The 16,077-nt window shown below is 38.7% G+C and overlaps 1 long non-coding RNA gene across 10 annotated transcripts in view; it reads right to left on the bottom strand.

The window, feature by feature from the left end:
* The window catches only part of LOC106020518 (uncharacterized), a 242,993-nt gene that overhangs the window by 35,552 nt on the left and 191,364 nt on the right, over positions 1-16,077 (bottom strand). For 9 of the 10 annotated variants that reach the window (XR_011812181.1, XR_011812179.1, XR_011812187.1 and 6 more), the window contains one exon: positions 4,319-4,454. This is a non-coding gene — a long non-coding RNA (uncharacterized lncRNA). The remainder of the gene's footprint in view (positions 1-4,318; positions 4,455-16,077) is intronic. The other variant, XR_011812183.1, reaches the window with a different exon arrangement.

Below are 16,077 nucleotides of genomic sequence, written 5' to 3'. Positions count from 1 at the left end.
ATTATGAATATTTGTACATTTGCTGCGAGTACTGATCTCATCTTAGCACCTCTAAGAAGGTGCCTAGGAGAGTGGAAAAGACCTCTGACCTCTTCCTGCAGCAACAGTTTTCAGAAAGTCCAGAATTTATGCCCGTCCCTGAGTGGAAGCCAGTGGGCATTCCTCATAGGCCTTATGTATACGCAGGCAGCCCTGAGTGAAGTCCAAGCCCAAGGAATTCCAGACAAGCACGATCCCTGCCAACATCTGCACAGCTGACAGAGGAGGTCCATCTCAACTATGCAGCCTGGCGGATTACAACATTATCTGCTGCTCATACCAAATCAGAGCAATTCTTTCTCCAAAGCAGATCTAATATTGCTTACCACGTACAAAATGCAAACCTGGTTTTGCCAGCCTCCTTAGTCCCTGGCATAACTTTTGAGCATGAGATCATAAGGCTGAGGAAAGATGATGAAAACCTTCTTTGGTTCCTCTTAGGTCATCTATCTTACTTTTTTTATTTTTATCCTGTAACAGCTGCCAGTGAATTACGATAATACAGATTAAGAGGGTCATTTAGGGGTTGTTGTGCCACTAACCGAGAAAAGAAAATAGCAGTATATCAGGTCACAGATAACACATGAGACAATAGTCCTTCCATCTCCAATCTGTACAGACTCAGTACTCTGCTAGAGTATTCTCTCCCCTCTTCCCCTTCAAAGGGAAATTCAACCTCTCAACTGAGTTGGGAGGAATTATATATACCCTTGCTTCACTCCAAACAAAATGCCTACGTTAATTTGTCCAGCTTTAAATTCAATTGATATTTTGGAAAATTGCTTTTATAAACCTAAGACTCATGTCTTTCTTCACTCAGGCAATGCTTTTGGTGAAGTGTGTCAGCAAGAGATGTAAAGAAGCAAACTAAAGACTTCAGATATGATCCTGAATATCAACAGTATAATTGTAATTACTTCTTCTGCAGGTTTACTAGGAATTATTCTCTTCCCTCATATTCTCAACAACCCAACAGGCTCAGGAGTAGCACAGCACTGATCTATTCAATCGAAATAGCTCTCCAACTCAGAGGAGGCCAAAGCCCAGCCATTTGCCTGCTGTTAGTAGAAGGTCCTGCCATGTGGGATAGCTAATCCTACTAAGGAATAGTTTTGCATGTGTGTTCCTGTTGTAGGTTTAAGAGCTCTTGAGAAGGGTTGTGCTGCAAGAACCTTTTCAGGATCAACACAACAAAATCTCAAAGATACAGACTACGTGACACAGTCTAGTAAGGTATTATTGCTATTAAAACACTTTTTTTCAACAGCTATGGCTCTGCTGCTAATAATCAAGGAGAAGCAGTCTCACTGTGAATACAAGGCTAGTGCAAGAGTAGCCCATCAGGTAGGAGAAATATTAAAAGTTGCTAGCTTCTACAAAGAATGAGGTTTCAAATAGGCTGGAATAAAGATTGACAAGGAAACTAAATGTCAACTGCTTACCCCAGACTGGCTGCTTTATACTGGCTCTTGAGTGTGCCTCACGTTTTTCACCATACATGGAAAGAGCTAATAAAAAAAAGAATACCAAACAATCCAAACATAAAAGTGTATAGCTATCATAAAATAACACGTTTTTCTTTTCTTAGCATTTCAGCTGTCTGAAGAATACTTTTCTGGTGTAAAAGAGATAACTATATATCTTCTGATTTTATTGGCTGCAGATTACACTAATTATCATAAAAAATTACTACCACTAATAAAAATTCTATTATAAGTTACTTATAGTAATCTCTAGGGTACTATACTTAGCTTAGAAAAGATTGTAATTACACTGCATTACAGGGAGAATTTGTTTCCTGAAGCAGCTTTAACACTGTCTGTTTCTCTTAACACTTTAAAGTTGCCTTTTTTTTTTCTTCCTTTTTCCCTTTTCAGGTCAAATGTTGCCTGTTATTTTCACTGTGCAGGATGTGATTTTATCCCAGAATAATGATCCATCTCTGTTGCAAGTGACGCAAATGAAGTTTTAAAATCACAAATATCTGGGTGGGTTTCACCTCCCGAGGGGGTTAGCATGTCTCAATGGAAGGATGCATAAAAGGGAAGACCTAACACTCTCCGCCCAAAGGGAAACGCACTCTGTATAAAATTGCTGGAAGCTAGTGGGTGTTCACAAAAAATACAATGTTCGGATTTTATTTGACAAGACAACAATTGTTATTTTCCCTTTTAGATACTTTGCATTTTACCATCTGTGAGGTTGATGACTCTTAAATGACCTTAAATCATACCGCTGTTAATGGCAGTGGTTACAGGCAAATGTGGAATTCTGTGCGCTACCTGCCTGGGACTGAACATCAAATTAAATAGCTTTACTTTGATAGCTGACACTGTAGTAAATAACCTCAAAGTCCAACTAATTAAAATAAAATTGAAACAGTGGCCATTTCTTTTAGAAAGGGTTTCAATGCTTCAATAGCAGGGCTAATCAACATCTTAATTAACAGTCATATAAAACGAAATAGCCCATTTGAGTTGCTTTAAAATAGACAACTTATTTATGCAAAGACTAGTGGCATATTAATTGCTAACACTAAGAAAAAAATATGCCTTTGAGCTTTACAGCTTCCTTTGCACCAAAGGATTTGAGAACTAAATTGTGGAAAAAGCACATTACAGTAGTTAATTTTATGACAGACATGAACCAGAAGCATAAGCAAATGTAGGAAACTTTTGTGGCATGTTTTGGTTTTCTAGTTGTTCCTTTTTTTTTTTTTTCCTTCTCAAAATAAGATCAATCAAAGTAGCCTCATAATATTCCTGTTCTATTTAAAGTTAAGCATTCAGGGCTCATCCTGGGAGACGCTGACCAAACCACCTCTGACCCAACAAGACAGTTAACACCACGCACACGCATCCTTGAGCCCAGCCAGATGAGCCAGGAGCTCAAGTTCACACTTTTCACCATTGGAGTGGTCTGCTCAGGACCCTGCAAGACTGAACCTTCTCCTCCCTGATCCTGAAGCATTTGCACATGCACTCGGAATTGACCCAGGCAAACAATCAAAGGGCTACTCATGTGAGCAAGCATTTCCAGGATCAGGTCCCAAATGACTCATCTGCTCCAATTAGTCTACCTCAGGTTGTATCTTTAAATAGCTTTCATTTACTAATGTGTGTGAGGGAGGAGCAGCAGGGAGGAATTACATTTCCTTTCCTAATTACTTTACTTTTGTTGACATCTTGGAATAAGTTTTTACTTTCAGAGGAGTGGAGTTGATTTACACTACAGAAACAGCACAGCAAGCATGAGAAAATTATTTGCCCTTCCTCCTGCCAGGCATCCATTTCCTTTTCACTGTTGCTAACAATGCGCTAACTATTTATGCATTTGTCAAAGGATACCAGCATAAGAAAACTATATTTAAATCACTTCACACAAAGTGAAAACACAAGGTAATGATTCAGACTCTATTTAAGTAATAATAATATTTGCACAGACTGCCTGGCGAGAGTGCTTGTAGGTGGCAGGAGTTCAGTACAGTCCTAGAGGGTCAGCAGTAACAAGAAATCTGAAATAGCCTTTAATTTTCTTCTTAAAAAACACCATTTAATTTATGACCTTGAAATTCACACAAAAATGTGTCATTTCCCCCAGTTAAAGTCTGATTTCACTGCATTTTTCAATGAAGCTGAAAATGAAGGAGCTTTATTTGCAGAAGGAGATTCAGGGGCCTTGCAAGTCGACACAAAATGTGTTGCTTTGCTTATTTTGCTCCCTAATACAGAAAGATTTCCACCTTTGGTCATCAGCTAGAACTAACTGCAGCCCTGGCTGCCTGTCCCAGCACAGACGCTGAGGACGGGAGGATGTGGGAATCAAACTGGGACACTCATTGTTGAGACCATGTTGAGTCTGAGGCGCATTGACAAGGGAACAAGGAAACATGCTGAACATGCTCCACAAAGGAGATCAATCTCTCTGCTGTCAGCCTGGCTCTTCTCACAAACTCGGCATTTGCATAACCTCATCTTCAAAATTTAGAAAGCAAAAGGAGTCCAAACATCTTCGCAATTTACATGAGGCTTAGTCACATAATAGATTAAACAAAGACAATTCAAAGAACAGCATCTTTCAACAAATTCTTGAAAGCAGCAGAAAACAGATGGACAAAAACACTGATGCTTACGTGCCCCTAGTTTTGGCTGCTGAACAGAACGTTTCATAGTCAATTTAAGAACAAATTTGCAAATGGTTTATGAAGGTTGATATGTACAAAGAATACTTTTATACAGGGAAAGAGACACTACTACCTGCTTCCTCATGCAATACTCACCTTTTGGTTTTGAGCTGGGTACCTGTGAACAGTATGGGGTATCTGTTGTACATCTCAGTTGTCTGAAAGTCTGGTCTTCTAAAGGCCGCAAGACAACTTCAGATGAAAATACTCATCATCCAAACTTGACAGAATCCTAAGATTCAAAGAATAAATGCTGTAAGCAATCTTCTGTTTATTTACCTCTACTACATACCCATTTTTGGTCCCATTACAAATTACACGTGACACCTATCATTTTATCATGGAATTGACTTTCATCTCCCATTCAGGCAGACGGAAGCAGCTAAAATGGCTGTAGGCTCTCCTCCTAACTGCTCCACCTGGCCTATGCTTGCACATTGCATGACATGGTAACATTGCCCTGACAGAGTAGGATTCTAGCCAGACCCTTGGAGGTTGCAATGCATTTGTATTGGGCACTGTGGAACTCAAAATTCAGCTGCTGAGGGCCACACTTTTCAATATGGTCTTTGATGACCACGAGAGAAAGGAAATGAGATCTAATTCCAAGCACACATAATACTGGGTAATAAGTTGGTAACTTTGCTAAGAAAGTGCAGTGGTCTTTGAATCACTGGGGACAGGTATCAGAAACGTGAGAAACTGCATTTATTTCAGAGGGAAAGGAAAGAACCTAAGAAATGGTCAGAAATCATCAACCAAAGTCAACTCCTCCCCATCATACCAAGAGCTGCAAAACCAACAAAAAAGGCAAAACCAACAAAATAAGCAGATTACCAGGCACAACCACATAAACACCAAAATGACGGCACTAACAATATTGGTAGAGCACCATTTTCTTAGCTTCTGTTGCTATGTCCTGTTCCACGTCTTTTTTCTATGCTTTCTCTACTGCAGTTACTTAGATCACCCCTTCCCACACTCCTTGTGACCCTCAATTTTCTCTGCCAACTTTCATGGGGTACAAGGGGCTCAAGATAGTAAAATTCTTCAGCTAAATAACAGCGATGAGGTAATGCTGGTGGGCAAAAATGTAACAGAAGCCAGAATAACTTAATTGGGCTGCCAAATCTGAGCTTGAGAATGAATTCATATTTTTCTTTTCTTGGTACAAACACTCCAAGCCTTGAGTATCTTATGGGGTTTAAACAATAACTGGAAGACTATGATATAGCAGCAATTCTATTAAAGCTTTGCCCCAAAGGAAAATTAACACTTATTCTCTTCCTATTGTAGGGAAACTGAGCGCTTCAGTTCTGTGTGTGTTTTCCATTTAATGCATATGTCAATATGCCTTAAAAAGCATTATTTCTAGCAGCCATAGCTGTGCCTAGGCAAAATCATTCTGATTAGGTACATACAGCTGATGTAAAAACTTATGACTCTAGCACATACCTGGGTACAAAAGCTACACAGTGAACTGCTTTATTGTTTCACCTGACCAAAGACAGGCAACAAATGAAACCTACAGATAATTCAAAACACTCTCCATCTTCTGGCAGGTTAAATGCAACAGGACCTCATGCAGCATCCCTCATATGGCCCTGTCTTGCTAATGCAATGGTCTGCAACAAACAACCTAACGCAGAAGAAGGGAAAAGAGGAGAGGAGAAATATTTTTCTGTTCTCTCAGGAAAAAAAAAAAAAAAAAGCAACATCCAAAAATGCTAAAATATCTTATTGAAGCAACTACTGGCTCTTTGGTGGAATAATTCCTTTGATTTATTTCAGCTTCCCCTACGCCTTTTGTATTTAGCAGTACAGTACTATTCACGTGGCATGAAAACCTATCCTGCTTTTAGAAAAATTACATAAGGATTTTACATTAACAGTTATTTACCCACAGTAAATCAACACAATATATACACAGACATCCTAAAAAAAAAACAACACAACTTCGAACTCTCAAACACATGACAAAATACACCCTGACTGTGAACTTATCTTTACCCCAATTCAGGTATGACCTGAAAAGGTTGCACATTGCATTTCTAAGTTTTCAAATTGAATTTCCCCATCTCATAAGCTTCCAAGTCAGGGGAAGAAAAATGCAGGAGACATTTCTCTCAAGAGCAGCACCCGGCTCCCAGGTGAGTACTGACAGTGGTTTTACATGCTGTAGTGGAGCAAAGCCACTGCTGCAAGACCTCCTGCAAAACACCTCCCAATTTGGATGCCATTTTGTTAACCTCAGAGCAACCCTGCAGAAATCTAGCTAACCTAACAACACTGACAGGGACTTGGTTTAGACTGCAGATTAAAAAATGTAATACCCAATTCCAATGCAGATGAGGGAATCTTAAATATTATCCTGTATTATGCATGGTAATCTGAGGCAAGACGGGACCGTTACCTGGTTTGCTGGAGCTGAGATCCTCCCAGATGTTTTCTATGTAACACGAACCAAATAAATTCATTTGTAAGAAGTAAAATGTTTTCCAAGGCTTCTTTTCCATACTGCTCATTATCTAAAATCTCAATAATTTCAGGGGGCTTCCTCGGTAAGTCAGCAGCAAAATCCCCTTTCTGTCACACTACAGAAGCCCTGGTGTAGTTCTGCACGTGCCTGTGCCACCAGCTTTTGAACAACCGCCTGAATGCGTAACTTGGGCTGAATTCAAGTTTCGCACCCCTCAGCTTTGTTCCCTTCCAAGCAATTCTTGTCTTAAATGGCCAAAGCAAAGATCTCAAACTTGATTTACCATGTAACCTGTCACTGTGATTAAAAAAAAAAAAAAAAAAAAAAAAAAGCCTTGCCCAACTTTCAGGAAAGAGAGACAAGGCTTGTTTCGTTTTCCCTGCCAGTTACTTCTACTTTGCAAACCCTATTCAAATGCAGACAGTTACTTTTGAACACTCAGAGTAGGTGTTAAATTGAGATTATGGTAAACAGTAGATTTCTTTGGTTGGTGAAGAAATTATTTCATGAAGACACAAGAGAATTAAGCAGAGTTTCATGTCACCTACTGTATGTGCTGATCAGAGAGTGAATGATGAGTTTCTTGCTGTGGACAGCTGCAATCCTGTGCAGCCTTCAGGTGGAAGGAAACTAAATTCACATTTTAAAAAGGAAAAAAAAACTTCTTAGTCCTTTCAGGTAAAAAGTAAACAGATCTTTCTTGCCAGATTTATTATTCTATTTACATGTTGCCTGAACGTGTCTAAGAACATTTTGAAATATTTTCTCTTCTGTATCTCATTTCACTATTACCATGACAGCTTGTTTCTGTCAAAGAGAAAAGACTGTTGTTCTCTTCATTATATATACCAGCACTGAGACCTAGACTTTCCTTAGTCTGAAGGGAACACCAATTTGGTTGGTGGGGACTATATCATTCAAGCTGTTTGGTAACAAGCTATGAGTATGCACAAGAGACTTTAAACATTACTACTATATTCTAAAAGGAAGAGCAAGCAGGTGTTCTCTACAACATAGGTTTTAGTTCGTAATGCTAATTAGATAGCAATTACAGCTTCTGTACACTACTCGGTAGCTATCCTTAGCAGACAAAAAAAGCAAACGCTACCAATGATACCTTCCATGTCCAGATAAAAAATATGGGGGGGGGGGGGGCGCAACCTTTCCTCAACATACTTGACCTTCTGGTGGGTATCACCTCCTCCTGCAGAGCTGGCACTAAACTTCTCTCAGGTAGGCAAGCTGCAGCTTGAAAGCAGAAGAGCACAGGGCCTGTCAAGATGCTTAGGGACTGGGAAAACAACCTGAAATCTTCTACTCTACGACCATAAGTGCGAAGCTGTCCATTCTTCTCTTCTCCAAAGTGCTGGTCGAATGGCCACTGCTTGGCTGCCATTGACTCCCTCTGTTGGCTGCATCTATGTCCTCTGGCTCCTGGCTTTCAGATGGCATGCACATATGCTATTCAGAGCAGCACAGACTGTCAGCTGCTTATCTAGTGTATTATGTGACTAGTGAAGTGCCACATGGTTGAACACCAGGAAACATATTGCTTGCTTTCACTATCAATGACCTAGAGGGAAGAATATGCAAGAGAGGAAATTTGCAGTGATAAAATGGGGCTGGGACTGGGAAGCAGGTCAAAACAATGAGAGAGCTTGACAAAAAAGTGACTGCTAACTTCAAAGATGAAATGCATGGCATATACAAAACGGGCTGATGCTTTAACAGAAACAAACAGACAGAGCTAGTCTAGCAACTTGACCAGAAAGCAGAATACAAAGTTTTAACTGGAGTTAAAAGTTGACATTGACAGGAGAACGACTTTCTACTTGTAATACTCTCAGCAAACCCTCTAAAACTATCTTTTTGCTGATATTTTTTTTTTCAGATGCAGTTTCAAATTTCTTTCCTGGCTAAAAACTTTTTTTTTTTTCTTTTAAACGGAATCCTAATAGGCTCAAATAATGACAAGGTTTCTACTGCTGGAACTTAAAGAGCATTACCATACATCTTAATGCTGTTGATAAGATTGTAAGATTTGGCAACACTGAGACATACATAAACTCTCTCTTCATCCTCCTGCTTAAAATGTACCTCTTTGAAACACCTAGAGCTAGCTTGGCTAACACGCCAGCCTGACCACTTACCCTACTGCACTGCATAGCTTCATTTCTCCTGCTCTCCCTTACTATCCAGGCATTAAACACAAATCCTTTTCATATGCCTACATCACCAGTTCTGGAACAAAGGAGACAGGACCAGGGCTCAACTTGCTGTGATCTGTTATGGCTCAAGCACTGCATATCCACATGAAGTCATTCCTAATGGTTTAAGCCAGTTTCCATTCCTAGGCATGCAGTACACAGGCAGAGAGCCAACTTCTGCAGGACTGCACATCTGCATCGCAAGTGGGTCACTGGGAAGAGTAAACCAGCACATGACTTCAGCCTGTTTCATGAGGTGGGAGACAGTTTTGAATGCACATTGCAAGCCTTCAAGTATGGGTGCAAGGCAAATTCATGAAAGAACAACCCATCGTATGCCCTAAATTTCTCATTGGGATGCACCCATTGCATCAGGGTTGAGAGCCCCCAGCACAGTGATGCTGCTAATGCTACTTACATTATTATGAACAAATAATACAAATAACAAGAGCTAAGCTCATGCCATCTTGAAACCCTTCTATTTTGATTTTGCATGCAGTTTCCTTATGGAGTCAATTCCAGTGGAAAACATACAGAAGTTCAGAGAGAGGATACTCAAACCCAGATGCATCTAACCTAGGATCAAGAGAGCTACCAGGGCAAAATGGATCAAGCTGGGACTTGAGTCAGAATATCAGTTGAAATTTAGAGAATCTGAGCCTTCCTCTATAGAATAGTTTTTTTGTCCCATAAAATAAAAAATACTAGCAAACCATCATATTCAAATGAAGAAGATAGTTGGACCCTATGTTATGTGGTTATTAAGTGGACACTTTATGAATTAGACAACTATGCCCTCAAACTTATTTAAGGGACTTCATCTAAAACACCAAACTCATTAGAAAATAAGATTAGGTTATCTGAACCTGTAGCATGTATTCAGTTTGACTCTGCAGTCAGGATTCAGAACAGAAGCTTAATTTGAAGTAGAATCAAATTATCCTGTACTCAAAACTAAATGCTTTACTAAAATGCATTTAAACCACGCTTTGGTGCTGTTCTGAATTGTGGCCATTGCTATTCAGAAGTCTAGTTTGAGACAATTCAGATTTAGAAGAAAGATGTTAAGTCTATTTTCAAGAATTCTCTTGCTACTGAAATTCGTCGGTACTGTTTAAGATATTAGCTCCATATTTATTTCCTTATGCCAAAAAAAGAAAAAAAAAAAAAGATAGATATAGGTGATTAAAACAAAACAAAAAAGCATCTTTCTTTGCTAGTGATGCAGTTTTGTTTATCCCAAATTACCAATCTTTTCCTTTGTTACAATGGTTTCTTCTATGCACGAATCTTGGCATATTAATAAAAAATAAATTTGAGGTTGAGGCTGATTAAAACTGAAAGTAAGCCTTGATCTGACATGTTATTTTGATTGGGTTTTCAAAGTTCACATAGTTCTAGTTCTAATTTATGTTATGCATGGTATATATCTTCTTGGTTGAACAATTACATTATTCTAAACAATTATATTGCTATGATACACATAATGCATGGCTCCTGAGCATAAAGTTCTTTAATGATGGCAGACTGTAAAGTGGTACAGTTCACTTTTAAAAGGTCATGCATCTTTTTTCAGTAGATTAACATTTTATCTTTTAATGGTGTTAAGAAAAGGTCAAAGATTCTAACAGATGGAATATGGAAAGCTTCTATTGAAGAAGATCAATGTGTTAAGCATCAATCTAAGTCCAGAAACACAGCCATTTAATGACTGTTGTTCTTGTTTTATTTTAAATTACCACTGTCTTGACTGTTTGAATGCTAAAATTACATTTTCATATTTAAAAAAAAAAAAAAAAAGAACGTCACTATCTGATGCATATCTATGCTTGTGTTGTATTTTCAAGAATATGTCTTTATTGTACAAAATAAGAGAAGTCCCTTAAATAATTAGCTTACCCTTAGGCTAATGGCCTGTCATTTTGACATCCAAGTGAATGCAGCAGAACGATCCCCAACAGCAACATGGAAGATAATTTTATATTGGTTTAACTGGGTACTTTTGCAATAATTTGAACGGATATACACTTTCAATCAATTCTCTTTTCTGGTGTAACGTGCTGTTGAACAGCAAACTTTTAATATTGGTGGTAATATAAACTTATGATTATATTCTTCCAGAAGAAAATATTTGGGTACTAGATCTTTGCAAGAATATTTCATTATCATTTGTAGCCCCAGATTCTGTAAAAGGATAAAATCAAAGCATTTCTGCTCTCCCAATAACTTCAGACCTGAAGGGAAGAAAGTGCCAAGTGTTTGCAGGAGACTGTAAGCTCTTCTGAGCTGCTACATGCCTCTGTCTACTTTTATAAAGTAACTCATACAACAGAAACCATGATTGGTTTTCTGTGTGCTAAAGTAAATACAAATATAAAAAAATAACAGTAGGGGGTCAAGCTGCTTTGTAAAAAGTTATCAGACAGCTTCTAAAGATTGTCAAGCTTACGCCTCTGCAGTATGTATGTGCATTTTTCAAATGTACTTGTCTTCCAAGTTCCTATTATCCCCTCTGGTCAGGCATGCTCCTAACAAAAGGGCTCCAAGGACAAGGTAAAGCTCTAGTGGCATTAGGGATTCTCTTCAGGGTCCTTGGAGGTAACTGCTATTAAGGAACAGGAAGCGAATTTGCACTCCAGTACCCACCTACACATGAAAACAAAACGGTGAGTATTGGGGCTGCCAATATTCTTCCTTCTAATGGGAATGCAAAACAGTATTTTTATGAATTACTGAACAAGCTAAACCAGACTCAGAGTTTACAGGGATACCTGTATTATAAATAAATAAATAAATAAAAATTTTATGTCCAATACTGGACATAAACCCAATCCAACCACACATAAATCAATAAAATATTCGTTGCTCAGATTACAATAACTAAAGGGTTAATCAAAATGCAAGTTTAAAGAGTCATCTCATATTTTATAGTTTAGCCTCGTATTAGAAAGAATCTTGGAAACTTGCAGTTTCTATTTTCAGACAGAAATCAAAGTCAACCTCACCCCCATCCCAGCTTTTTGATAAATCACATATTGCTATCATCTTCTAAGTGCTAGGATCTAGGAGATAAGTTATCTTTTACTAGGATATAAGCTCCACACCGTTACCTCCTATATTTCTTTTTCACCCTCTGTAGGTCGGGCAGAGCTGCTGTCTCCTCCAGTATGGGGAAATGACACCATTTCTACAAACTGATGAGAGGAACCAAAGTTTTCCTCAGAAGAAACTGTGTTCAAAACGTACTGTGTAAAGCATAATTATGAGGTTTCACTTTTATTTATAAATATCTGTTACAGAATTCAACTGCCTATACCAAACACTCCCAGCACCAGCAGCTTTAGCATTAAGATCGTACTGCCCTATAGGAGAACCCAGCCTTAGTTCCCAGGTGAAGAATGGATTTCCAGCATATCCTGAAGCCAACACAAGCTGACTTTGTTGACCACTCTGGACAGAAGGCTCCAAAGCTGTCAACTGCTCCTTGTTTCCTCAGCGTTAAGGAAGTTTCAAGCACAGGGGCAGGTGGTTATTTTGAGTGCCACAGCACAGCTTGTTCATGACCACTTTCTCTTGGGTAGGACAGCCTTTGGGAGTTTGGTTATCAAAAATGCTATTCAACAGTGAACTGATTGCCTTTATTGCTCTGAAGACACATGGTAAGGTATTGGACTAATTAAGCAGGCTGCCATATTGCTCAGTTCTACTGGCTTTAAAATACAGCCCCACAAACAGCTCTGCAAAGGGGACAATTCCTACTGAAGTGTGAAAAAATAATGAAAGCAACCAGCAGACACTGCTGGCTGTTTGATCATCTGGTAGCACTTAGGATTTTAAAAGGATAGCTCAAAATCTCTTTTAAGTAGCTGAAATATTCAAGTAAATCTTCTTGCTCCTTTACTTGCTCTAACCACTGCATTTTTGGGAAGGAACATAAGCCCAAGTCAGCCTCATGCAAACTTCAGAGTCACCTTGAAACTGAGGAAGAGAGACAACTTCTCTCTAGGTGAAGCAACCTGAAGCAATAAAGCCGGCCACCGTGAACATGCTAAAACCAGCACTCAGACCACAATTCCTTGTGAACTCCCTTCACGGTTTCACAAACAGACTGGGTAAGATAGACGAAGCAGAAAGCCCTCACTAATTTCCAAAATGGCTCGGTGGGAAAAGAACAGAGTCGGTGCAGGGCAGTGCCACGCGCTGGCAGTACACAACACTTAGCAGACAGCTCCAAAAGCATGATAGCTGCCTGGGAAAAGCTACAAAGAAATTGGCATTGCTTTATGTAAAAGCAGCAGCAACCGACGCTAAAAGCCATTATGTTCTCCCACTATCTTTGAATAGTCAGAGATGATGTTATTACAAGAGACAAATTTACAAAGCCAGAAAGCCACAGAATAATCTTCTATGGTACCACAAAGTCTGCAAGTCACTACAGGTAAAAGGTAAGTACGAAAAACTATGAAGTATTGATTTACTCTGTTTCAATTTTTATTTATTTACTTTCGAAGTCTGTGATCTTTTCACAGGTGCTATGGGATCCAAGAAAACAGGGAAAAGATATTTCCTTTCCATGGCTGCTCCAGAGCACTGAAAGCCAAATTATACTCCTGTAAACAGCTCTGGGATGCTGTATTTCTCCCTGAATTTGCACAGCTGTAAACACACAGATGCCAGGAAAAGAGCATTAACACATGCAGATTAAATAGACTCCAACCTGCTTTCCTCTTTTCTGTCTCTGCTCCACAGAGCTGGTGAGAGCAGAAGCAGCAAATGCTTATGGTTGTCACTTGAGTCAGCACATACAATTCTTCATACATGTAGGAACTAGCTCTGCTAAGGAAGAAAATACCATTTCCACAATAACTTTTCACAGTGGAACTGTGCCTTAAATCAAACAAGCAAGTACTGAGTCAGCTCGGTGGCAGAGCAACAACAATTTGATCTGCTACGTGGCAAGCTTTGGTTTGGAGATACTAAACAATTCCTCATCCCGGGCCCCGGGCTTCTAAGTATGATAGAAGATGATGCAATGCATCCAGACTCTGGGGAGAAAAGGAACAGTCATACCACTCTTGAGAAACCCTTTGTGCAGAAAAATTTATTGTGTGCCCCCAGGTGCAAAGGCTATGGATGAAATGCAACTCAATAAAGACAAGCCATGGTGTTTCAAGACAGCTAATGAACATTTCAGTATTCGCACTTAGTCAGATAAAGCAGTGTTTTCCAGTTGAGAAAGGAGACAGTAATCATGCGAGCATGATTTCTATGTGATAAGAAATGCTCCCAGAGTTTTTTAAGCCTCATGTTTTGTTTTTGTTTGGTACAAAGATAATCCTATTAATGAAATCTAACCAGTTCTCCCACCTTTACACTTTCCTTGTTTACTTTTTTCATGTAATTTTTCCGAGGAGTTGTATTTCATTTATAAGGGTCACCTGTCTTTTAAACAGAGCAGTAGTTTTATATTTTCCACATATATGGAGCATCGTCTTGCATACTTTTTACTTCCCACTCTATAAAGTGGTAAGAAAGTCCATTAAGACATACCGTGATTTTATAATTTGTGTGTTCTGTTTGATTTCCATGTTTAAGTGTAGCTGATGAGGCCTATGAAATAAACAGCTGACAGCTTAGTGCCCACGGACACAATATCAACATGAGCACTAGGAATTCATAACACCTATGGAAAGCAGTGTTGCATATATGCAATAACATACGAGAGAATATTTTCAGGAAATGCCTCTTATATAGCACCCAGCCAAGCTTCTGAAGGGATTATTCATTATAAATCATGCTGGCTTGATAATGAATTCTGATAGAGGACATGATGTTAATTCAGCTATTCCTTTCTCTTCTACTCTTGGATTTAAATAAAAAATAAAATAATATATTATTTTTTAGCCTTTGAGTACTTCTGTGATCTGATTTCTTACACCCTGCAGGGGACAGCATTGGGTAAAGAAAAGTAGAAATCATTTGATAAAGAAGCATTTGCTTTCAGTGATCAAATTGTACTTTGTTAATTGAGATACAAAAAAAGTATTCTTTTAGGTTGGTACAAATCCTGTCTCTCTTCTCCCTTAAACTGCTGAATTATTAATCGAAATTACTTTGGTTACATAGCTCATTCTCCTATCAGTAGTGAGAAAAACTCTCACCCATTTGTAGCCACCAGCATTACTGAAGGAAAAGAACTGCTGTGCAGTATTGCAATAACTTTGGATTTTCTTCTCCTGACGGGCTATGTAATCCTTCTTTTCAGCGGCTATGCCGAATCCCATCTATAGCATAGATGGTAGGTAGGTAGCAATGTGGGGATGAAAAAAAGTTGCTTTTCTGCTATCACCTTTCATTACAGTATATAGATGTGTATGGACACACACACACACACATTTGGTCTGTAAACGTGTACGGAAATGCAAGCCAAAATGTTTGCCTTTTATTTTTCTCAGCCATTGTTGCAAAAATAAAAAGTGTTAGCTCCCCTGCAAATAGGTCTGTATTTAAAAGTGATATTGCAAAAGGTATATGGTAGCCTTGTTTATTTTGGACAGATGCAAAGAAGTATCTCTGAACTTCTGCCAGTGATCAAAGGAACTGATGATGTAGAACAGATTCATGGGCCATGTCCTATCAGCCTGCACTTTACCCATCATCCATCATCCAAACCCTAAGCCTTTTTCTGAGTGATGATTGCACCCTAAACACATAAAATTAATCACCACTCTAGCCTGGCCAGGTGTCTTGCCTCCAGAAATTATCTCATTGCAGCAAAAGAACTGCTAGAATCTGATATCTGTACTGTAATTTAATTTAAAGAATACTGCACAGTAATGCTAAGATTGATTTACATATCTGAAAAGTTTCTAGTTTCATGAAGCCAATATAAATTCTTGGAGAAATATGTAATTGGGAAAAAATGGTTGATCATAAAATCGGGTCATTTGAATATTTATTAGTTTCTGGAATTTTCAGTTGATGCTTTCTACCCTGATTGTAGCTTAACATAGGTCTTAAAATGCAATTTGCAAAACCAGAAAGGCCAGATACTTGAACCAGTATAAATTCACTGTTGTATTCCTACCTAAATGAAACACTAGCTTTGGGAGACTGGAATCTACATAAATATCTCCTACTTGGATTTTCAGGGAGCTCATCATTTTCAT

The sequence above is a fragment of the Anas platyrhynchos genome, chromosome 12 (assembly GCF_047663525.1).
Source record: "Anas platyrhynchos isolate ZD024472 breed Pekin duck chromosome 12, IASCAAS_PekinDuck_T2T, whole genome shotgun sequence".
Lineage (NCBI taxonomy): Eukaryota > Metazoa > Chordata > Aves > Anseriformes > Anatidae > Anas > Anas platyrhynchos.
The sequence above is the reverse complement of the archived record's forward strand: the minus strand, read 5'-3'. Positions and strand labels throughout refer to the sequence as shown.